A 10,870-nucleotide genomic window follows, 5' to 3' on the forward strand; every position below is an offset into this window, starting at 1 on the left:
ATATATAATTTTTTAAATTCCCTGTGGTGCTGGGCACATAGCAGCTTTTCCATAAATGTGGGTTGGGTGAATGAATGAAAAATGCCCAGAGCGTCTGTTACAGTAGGGGAAAGAAGGGCACCAGCTCGTAACGTCCAGGGACAGCAATCTAGGCAGCTGAAGCAGGAAGACTGCAAGTTTGAGTCCCGCTTGGGCAAGTGAGTGACTTAGCCAGATCCTGTTTCAAAATAAAAACTGAGGTGGTAGCTCAGTATTGAAGGCCTTGGATTCAATCCCCAGTATTAGCAAGAAGAAAAAAAAGGCCCAGTGGAAGGAATACTGAGCAACACTTCTGTGAAGTTCAGGTTACTTTTTGGAATGTTTTCTACTTTGGCTGCAGATTCCTGGCCCAGCTGAGATCTGATCAAATCAAGAAAGTTATAACATCACAGTCCAGGTACAATGTGTATATTGTAAGTGTGCTCCAAATTTATATCTCCAATATGCAGCATTCGTTAAAATTGACATGGATGTTAAAATTAACATGGGGGTTCATTTCATTGTAGAAATTTGGGCAGAAGAGTTCTTTATTTTTAAAATATCTACCACATGATGCATGATTTAGCTACTTTTTTTTTTTTTTTTTTTTTTTTTTTTTTTTTTTTTGGTCTTTTTGAGACAGGGTCTTGCTATGCAGTTCAGACTATCCTTGAGCTCATTTTGTAGCCCAGGCTGGTCTCAAACTTTCAAGGATCCTCCTGCCTCAGCCTCCTAAGTGCGGGGATTACAAGCATGCGCCACCACATCCGGCTAATTTAGCTACTTATTAAACTTACTCTGTTGATATCATTCTCCGGAGTTGTGTGCTTTATATTTAAAGTTATCAAATGAGGGCTGGGAATGTCGTTCCAGTACAGCACTTGCCTACCATCTGAGAGACCCTAAGTTCACTCCACAGTAACACACACACACACACACACACACACACACACACACACACACCACATTATCAAATGCAAATCAGGGCAAAATTATATATGCAGAAAATTACAGAAACCCATTTTTAATACACTGTGTATACTTACCCACACATACACTCATCTTCAAGCACACATGTGCTTATGGGAAATAGAAATGCATTTTTCTTGCAAATTACCAGTATGCTTAAAGTTCAAAGTTGATTGACACATGCTTTCACTTAATGAAGGCAATTACAAAGAATAACAGCTCCAAACAGATCTGTTCTGTGTAACGATCTTGTCCTGCCATGTAGATTACATTGAGAGCTGTCAGATAGGCAGTTTTCCTCCAATCATGTACAAGCACATTTGTAAGACAAGAAACAGATTAATAAGCATCAACACTTTCCTCTAAACACTTGTTGAAAAGAATAAAAGTGGTTGGCACTGAAGAAAGTGACACAACAATAAAAGCTGTCTCTCTCTAACCTCCAAAAATACCCTTGCAAGACTCACAGAAGGGATAAAAGTGCCTGTCACAGCCTTAGAACAGCTGCCCTCTTTGAGAAAGACAAAATCAGACTGATCTGCCTCCACAAGGACTGTTTTGCCTGGTATACTGGGCTTGTGCCACTGCTGCGACTAAAACTTCCACCAAATGTTTAGGGTAGCAGACCAAAGAGAAGGTTAGTTTTTCCTTCAGAAAGTTAGTGTTTGGGGAGTGCCTGTATCTGGTAAAGACCGGGTTAGTCAAAAGTCGTGGTAGCAGAGTGGTATGTATTTAGGTGGAGCTTGTTAGCATTAGACCCCGTTTGGGAAATCTGACTGCATGTGGAAAAGGTCTGATTACACTGTGCTGCAGGTGGGTTTAGCCTTCACTTCAAACTCCAGGATTATAAGAGAGGTTTCCAATATATTTAGTAAATTCATGGGTAAGTGAGCACTGTGCCTAAATATCAGAGTGGATTTTCCACTTGACTTTTTATTACCGTGTATAAACAGCAGGTAAAATGCAAGTGGATGGCAGAGAGCATTGAAACAATCAGATTGTATATAACATGAGCTTTGTTACTATATCATGATTGTGCGGCCTTTTATTCCAAAGCTGGTTAGGATTTAAGGTCACGTTTTTATAACAAGGGGGCATGGAATTATAGCAAGTCAGTTACACGATCTCAGCCTGGTCATTAATGTAATGTGACTGTTTGCTTTTGTGTGACACAAGGCATTATGGGACACTGCTGACATTTCAGATAATGGCAAAATAAATAAATAGAAGTTTAAGACAAAAGCTCTTCAGTCATATGGCTTTCAGGAATATACACTTTGTATTTAAAAAGAAAGGAAAATGCTTGTATGCCACATTTAGAAGTAGAAAAAATGTATATTCAAAAATTATCTTTCTGGGCTGGGGATTTAGCTCAGCGGCAAAAGCGCCTTCCTGGCAAGCGCAAGGTCGTGAGTTCGGTTCCCGGTACCGGAGAAAAAAAAAAAAAAAAAAAAAAAAATTATCTTTCTGTCATGGAACATTCATTTCTGGAACCTGGTTTGCATAAAAGGTTTAGGGGTCTCCCAATGCCACTCAGGAAAATTACCTGCTAATTTCAAGTGGAAGAACCTCAGGAGGGAGGGGAAGTTTTGAGGACTTTGAATCATGCACCCTTTTCACAGCAAGCAACTGAACTGATGAGAATTTCTTAAAAATGTTTTGTTCCTGTCTTTGAAACTGCTATAAAAGTCTCTCTGAAACATGCTTTAAACTGATTTAAACATTCATTACATTATTCCCACTATTTATTTGGAGACTATTTAGTAAGACATGTTTAGATGTGGTACAAATAAGTAATGCTAGATAATCCCATTCTGTTTCTCACTTCGAAGAACAAGCTACTTTCTCAGAATGAAGGTTCTCAGGATACAGCCTTTGAAACTCTGCTGACCAACATGGTCTGCCCATCAGAAAGGCCAGTTGTTTGTATTTCAGAATTATAGATTTACAGAATACAAGGGCTGGAAGAACCTTACAGGTTACAAGGTCCCCCTGCCTCCCAAAGACCAGCTGTAGTAGAAAGAAAATGGCATGAGGACTCAAAAGAACTGGGATCCATTTCTTTATCTAGTTTGTCATTTGTCAACCTCTGTGAACTTCTGATTGCTCATGTATAAAACACGAATTGCAATCTTGTTTCGCCAGCATGGTAAATGTGTAAACGTGCTATGCATGGCTAGTGTCTCTCGTGACCTTGGAACCCCACCCACACATCCTACTTTGGGATGAATTTGGAGCTCTGTGCATGTGGCTTGCCTCTGGCTTCTTAAAGTCAAGAAGGTGATAGGGTAACTGTCTGAAGCCACTGGAAAGAACACATGCCATGGAAAGTCTGTGCTTGTCCAGGGGATCTGAGAGCCTGTTGCTACGTAATCAGTCAGTTTAGTACATGAAGGAGTGATGTCGCCTTGTGCAACCAATGACTTAAGTCAGATACAAGGTCATACTAGCATTTCGCTCTGGACGTATGCACCTCCAACAAGCGCAGGTATGGCTCACCTGGTAGTCACCTTATAAAGCATTTTTAAAAGGCGATGATGAGCAACATTCTTCTAAGGATGCACTCTGCTTTGCAGCTTCGATAGCTCAGGGAAGCACAACAGATATGAACATCTGACCCAGTTCCCAGAGCTAGCTGCTCTGATAACATCTCAGTCTCTCAGCAAACGAGTTACAGAAAATTCCACGAGTAAGAAGGAGTTTTAAAGTCTGCCTGGAGCATGATGGGGTTGCAGGAGTGAAGAGGCACAGCTGTGACAGCTTGGAGCAGGAGCTGCGGCTGATCACAACGCCATTAATCTATCTCAATCCCGCCAGCACCCAGCTAACCTCCCTGCCCACTTCTCAGAACCCAGTCATGTACCAGATTCTCCTTAAAGCCAAGTCCCACTGCAGAATCCTCTCCAGTAAAGATATTTAACTGGAGAGTGGGAGATTGTAAAGAAAAAAGAATACCGCCACATTAGCAGGCCTTTGCTGAGTCCCATCACACACACATCCTCTCAGTCATTGGAATGAGGACTTTGCACTTGAAACTTGTTATTGCTCAGGGAGACTTACTCTAGGTTGCTTTTTACTTCGGTCAGCTGAACTTGACCACAGAGTGGAAATGCATACATTTTCTAAGTAAGAAAAATTACTCCCCAGAAAAATATAAAATCTGCAGTCATTGAAGCTCATTGCCTACAGCATCCACACACGCTTATGCTACTGGGGGAGGGGGTACACTGGCTCCTTTCTATTGCGGCGTCAACAGCTTCTGGTAGAAGATTCACCAAGCAGTAGCCCGGGCAGCGGTAGTGATCACGGTCACCATCTAGGCAGGGTGTACTGTGTGCCAAACACCAAAATCAAAAAAAGAAAGAAACAAAATCAGCTCATTTGACCCATACAGCCACCCTATGAAGTACTACTGATATCACTGTCATTAATTCTATGTAGAGATGACGTTTTGTCATATATTTTAAAGTTGAGTCTTTTTTTTCTTTTTTGTACCAGAAATCAAACTCAGGACCTTGTGCTTGCCAGGCAGGTTTTGTGCCACTGAACTATATCCCTGGCATTATATTTTAAAATTGAAATTAAAATTTCCAAATGACACAATCTGACTATAGGCTTGAGCTAGTGATCACAAATGCAGAAGTCTCTGGGATTAGGGACTTAAGTGATCTCATCTGACTTTTATTTGCAAGTATTTAATCAGACCTTTTATCCATTGGAGAAATAGGAAAGGGAAGTAGAGATGACTAGAAAGAAAGCAATAAATATGCAGATGTCCGGAAGTGCCGGGGCAGAGGAAGGGTACAGGGAGGGACAGCCCCGGGCATTTCATCTCTCACCCTCTGCAGCCCAGGGAGCCATCCACACGTGTGGACAAAAATGGTGACTGCAGCTCATGCCTATGGATTCATCTTCCAGCCACAAGACATCTTCCCCAATTTTAGAGTATTGTAAACTACTTAATACTTTGCTTAAGAAAATTTTGGGGTAAGGTGGACCATAAAATAATTGCCATATATAAGCAGGGACATTGTCTGAACACAATCTCTACCTATTTTGACAAAATCTACATCTCAAAGGTCACAGAAGGGGGCTACTTTATTTACATTCTGTATGTAATGCAGCCTCTGCTAACTAACACGGGGGTGGGGAATCAAGCTATCTCACAAACTTGCCTTGTTTTGAACAGTTAAAGGAGGAAAAGGAAAGTTGTGGAAAAGAATTTAGTCTGTGCTGCTTCATGTTTTGATGTGACCAGTGTTTCTTTAAAGGTATGGGATCAAAAATCCTCATGTTGGACTCAAAAGCCTTCTGATCTCATTTACACCTTAGAGAAGCTTTCAGCATCTTTTTTTCTTTTCTCTTCTCTTTCTTTTGTTTTTTAATGATACTGAGTATTGAACCCAGGGCCTTTATACTTAGCTACATCCCCAGACCTTTTAAAGTACCTTTTTATTCTGTGACAAGATCTCACTAAGTTACTAAGATGCCCACACTGGGCTCAAATTTGTGATTCTCCTGCCTCAGCCTCCCAGAGTGCTGGGATATCAGGTTTGAGCCACCACGTCTTACCTAGCATCATACTGATGGTCCTGAAGAGAGGTATAATTAGTAATTTGTCATTAAAAAGCTTACAAAACACTGTATTTCAACAAATCTAAGCTGCCACAATAAGACGCTTTAAAATTTTGAGTACCACTGTGAAAGAACAAATTCTGACAATTCTGCATCCTGATTCCAGATATGTTAAAATTTTTAAACTATGCATCTGAAAACTGATAAAATATGCTATGTGTAAGTTTATAACACAAAGCATGATTAGACTGCTATCTTAATTAAAAGTTTGAAATTATAGTACGTGTATACCTTGCTTGTCCAATTATCTTTCTTTGTCAACCCAAGGCCTTCTTACCTCTTTTGTTTGGTTTTTTGAGACAGGGTCTCACTGCATAGTTCAGGCTGGCCTCAAGCACATGGAGATCCTCTTCCCAAGTGGAGGCCTATGTCACCACCTGCAGCAGCTCTTACCTCTTGAGAGACAGACCCTCACGACTTCTCCACTGTCTCTGAAAACAGTTGTCTAGTTGCTTCTGGGCTCTCAAATTTTAGTTCCCCCCGCACACAGCCCCGCCAAGTGGGCACATCCCACTGACCTTTATAAAGACCTCTCTGCTCCAGCTCAGCCTCCTCAGAATGCGTCTCCTTGCTCACAGCCATCTGCCTCAGACTGAGGCAAGAGGCCTCCAGGAGCGTACGGAGGTCCCCAAACCCTGGCAAGAAATAGCCCATTTTCCTAAGGCACTCACCTTCTGCACTGGTAAGCAATTTGTGACGTTTGCTGCTTTTACTAAGCAGGACTACAGAACAGAATGAGAAATTGCGTTAATTTTTGTGATAAAATCTTTCATAGAAATAGCACTGTTCCAGGTTTTCACTCCCCTCTGCTGCTCAAGAGAAACCATGCCAGATGCCCTGGCCCAGAGGACCGGCCTATTATCCAAAGAGGCCCGCCACCTCTTGGTGTTCTGTTTCTCCCTCTCTTCCTCAGTGCAAATTCTTTTCTTTTCTTCACCAACGCTCCTTCTCGCCTTTTCCCCCCATTTATCCAGCTTTGCTCTATTGCTCACGACAGTCATCTGATTTTGACGTCTGCTCCTCTTCCTTCCTGCTTTCCAAACCTGGTCACACCTCCAAGGCCTATATCCCACCGCCCACTGCAGTGCTGCCTGGTGGCCCCAGGATCCCAGCCTGCTTCTCCTTATCAAATGTAGCACCATCAGCAGGGATTGGCAGACTACCGCCTGGGACAGAGTGGAGTGGCTATAACAGAGATCAAATGGATCCAAAGCCTAACTAACATATTTACTATTTGGCCTCTACAAAAACAAAAACAGAAATCTTGCCAGTATCTCATCTAGAGCCTTATTATATTTTTCTAGCACTAAAATTCCACTATCCTTTTATACGTTACCTTGTGAATTAACTTTTTATATATTGCATTTCCAAAGGCAAGCACAATCTCCCTGCAGGCTGAGCCATGCTCTTCATCCAGCTTCCAGGAGACTACCCGGCACAAGCCTGCCCTTCATGAATGCACTCCGGGGCTTCCTCTGACACATGCTGAAATGACACATCATCAAGGTACGTGTTTAATGAACTATTAAATAAGCCTTCTTTCCTAATGATAACATCACTGATGGGAATGCTGTGTGATCAAAATGTCCTGTGACTGTGTCCATGTTAGGAATACATTATAGTAAAAGACACACTGCCATCAATCCTCCCATCACACCTATGCCATTGTCCTTGCCACTTTCTGAAGCAGACCTGGAAGTTCCCTTTTTTGAGTACATTCAGTTGCACTGTCGTGGCTGCCTTGGTGTCCTGAACTGATTTGAAACATTCACCGCAATTTCTGTCAAATAAAAACTGCCGCGTGTTCCCACCCACCTATTCATAGGAGCTGCTGCTGTGTGACTTCTGACTCTTCCCCAAAGGCAAAATCACCATGCGAGATAAACATTTTGAATCTGCTCAGGACTTCAAGGCAGCCACAGCAGCACAACTGACGGCATTCACAAACGAGGACTTCCAGAGCTGCTCCAGAAAGAGGCAAGGACCGCGCCATAACTGTGTTTGAAGTGAGGGGTGTGTTTTGAGGGGGATTAATGTCAGTATGTCTTTTACTGCAATGATTTCTTTTTAATTTAAACATTCATTATATTTTTTCGATCCCAACTCCTACATGTATGTCTGCCAGTGAATCATCAAATGCTTCTTTAGCATCTACACAGCTCTAGGTCCTGGGCAAGGAAAGAATCATCTTGTAATAACTGTGTACATCCTTCCTCCCTCGCAGACCTGGAGACAGCAAGCGTGTGAGAGACAGGTGAATAAAGAACACACTGAGAGGTAACCTGGGGGGAGTGCCTAATGTTTTGGAGACAGGAGAAACAGGTGCAGGCTGAAGGCTGAAGAGAAACCTGTAAGCCCTCTTCCATGAACATATTCTGTGGACTCTTGGGAGGGAAAGGAAGGAACAAAATGTGGTAAGTGGTATGTAGAGACTTACAACGTGGTTTCTACCCTGCCAGATACCTGTAACGGCAGTGCTCTTGCAGTGAGCAAAATTCTTGGGTGTGTAGTCTACAGGCAAATGGGAGGAAAGTGCTCCCTCCCTCGCAGTCATGCTACTGTTTGTATTGATTTGAATATCTATAACTTTCTGTCAAACCTAAAATGAAACAGACTAAAATAAATGTATGCATAAAGCATTACATACCCATTCAGTGCCTAGGCTAGAGTCTGAAGTCAGGTTCCCTAAATTCCCCAAGCTGGTGGGATTAAGAGGTGGGGCCTTTGGGAGGTGATCGGGTCATGGAGGGGGCAGCATCCTGGATGGGATTAGTGTCCTTATGAAGGAGCGCTGGCTTGCCCCTCCTACTGTGTGGGGACACATCCTAGGGCGCCCTTTGTGAACCTCGGAACAGCTTTCCTCAGATACGAATCTGCCAGCACCCTGATCTTGAACTTGCCAGCCTGTAGAACTGTGAGAAGTGCTTGCTGTGTGAGCCACGTCATGTACGGGTGCTCCCTGAGAGCAGCCTGACTGGTCGGAGACAGCTTACTCCAGGCCTTTTTTAGGCCCTAAAGCATGGCGGGGAGTAAGACCGACCAGGTCCTGAACCCTTCCAATGATGACAGACAATCTGTAAGTAAACATGATCAAAACAGGCAGCTTGAAGTGCTCTGGAGGAAATGAATGGGGTGACCCTGTCAGAGTAGTGCTGAGTAGAGACAGGTCAGGGAAAGCCTGTCCTAGGCCTTCTGCCAAGATGTGAAGGAATGGAAGGGAGCCAGTCAAGCAGAGTAGAAGTAGCTAGAGAGACTGCAAAGTCTGAAGCAGTTCTCAGCTTGGTGCCTGTGTGCAGCACACCAGTTGGAGCTGGACTGGCCCACGGGAGCAGAGTCTGGTGAGGCGGTCAGGAGCTAGGCCTTGGGGAGCCCTGCAGGGTACCGTTAGGACCTCAGCTTTGATTCTAGAGGCAAAAGGCACGGCAGCGAAGTAGAGGTAAAATGAGCCAATGCAGGGAGAGACTATCCAGAGCAGACGGATTTGCTGCCTCTAAGGGTTAACAGATGTAGTAAATGAGCCGCAGATTCGCCTCAGGGCTTTTTAGTGACCAGAGGAAAAAAAAGTGATACTGGTTACTCATTTTCATTATCTGAAAGGAGAGCTGGTAGCCGTTTCTGGGGGTGACCAGCATGGTCCTGCCGTTCAATTCCGTGAGAAATCATTCTGTAGAATTTTGTGCACAGGCCCTGGAGGAACATGATGGTCAGTTTCCTAGAGAGCGTTTCCACACCAATCAGAACTGGTGTTCACAGATGTTTTCACATTTCTGTGGCTCTGTGGCCATGAGCCTGGGTAAGGTCTCAGCTCCTCAATGGTGGCTCTACTGGGCATTTACATATGTTCTCTTCAATTATGATGCAGAAATTTCTACAGCCATAACTTTAAAAAATTTTTTTCCAGTACTGGAGACTGAACGCAGAGGCTGTGCACTGAGAAACAACCCTAGCCCTTTTTTATTTTCTATATTCAGAAAAGGTCTCACTAAGTTGCTAAATTGCTCAGGCTGAGCTTTAACTTCTTCTGTTTCTTTGATTTTTTGCTTTGTCTTCATCATTTAATTTTTATTTTTATTAGTACATGTTTGCAGTATATTGTAGGTAGTTAGTACATGTACATAACATGTCTTAATTCTTCACACATCCCTCTATCTCCTGGTCTCCTCATTTGCAAAAGATCTATCACCCTGTTTCCTACGATTTATCTTTTACTTTGCTATTTAATTTATATTTTGGGCTTTTCATATAAGAGAAACCACACAATATTTAAACTCATATATCTGATTTATTTCACTTAGCATTATAGTCTCAAGATGCATTCATTTTCCTATGAATGACTCAAGTTTATCCTTCTTTATGGCAAAGTAGTACTCCATTGTATATAAATACCACATTTTCTTTATCCATTTATCTATTGTTGGTCATGTATACTGCTTGCAAGATTCAGCTATTATGAATTGTGCTGCTATAAGCATGGGTGTGCATGTATCAGTGTAATATGATGCATTTAACTCTTTTGGCAAGATATCTAGAAGTAGAATAGCTGGATCAAATAGAATTTCTACTTTAAGTTTTTTGAGAAATCTTTATAATAATTTCCACAATGTTTGTATTAGTTTACATTCCCACCAACAATGTAGAAGGGTTCTTTTTTCCCTGTAGCCTCATCAGCATTTGTTATTATTTAATTTCTTGATGGAAGCCATTCCTTCTGGAGTAAGATAGAATCTGTGTTGTTTTAGTTTGGGTTTTTCTAATGGCCAGTGATGTTGAACATTTTTCATGTATTTATTGGCCATTTGTTATTTTTCTTTTGAGAAGTCTCTGTTCATTTCACTTGCTCATTTTTGATTGGATCTTTTATTTGGGGGGCCTAATTCTTCTGAGTTCTTTTCTATTTTAGCTAACTGTCCTCAGAGGTGCAGCTGACAAAATTTTTCTTCCTATTTTGGAGGCTGTCTCTTCACTCTGTTGGTTATTTCTTTTGCTGTGCAGCTTTTTAAATTTCATATAACCCTATTTGGTGATTCTTGGTGCTCTTTCTTGTGCCATGGGGTTCTATCCAGAAAGTTCTCCTATGCCTAATACTTCAAGAGATTTACCCATTTTATCTTCCAGCAGGTTAAGCGTTTCTGTTTTAACATTCAGATCTTTGATCCATTTTGATGTTAGTTTAGAAAATGGTAAAAGATGTGGGTCTAGATTCAATCTTCTGCATGTGGATAGCCAGTTCTCCCAGCACTATTTGCTA

Source organism: Chinchilla lanigera, unplaced genomic scaffold, assembly GCF_000276665.1.
Source record: "Chinchilla lanigera isolate Chin_1 unplaced genomic scaffold, ChiLan1.0 scaffold00005, whole genome shotgun sequence".
NCBI lineage: Eukaryota > Metazoa > Chordata > Mammalia > Rodentia > Chinchillidae > Chinchilla > Chinchilla lanigera.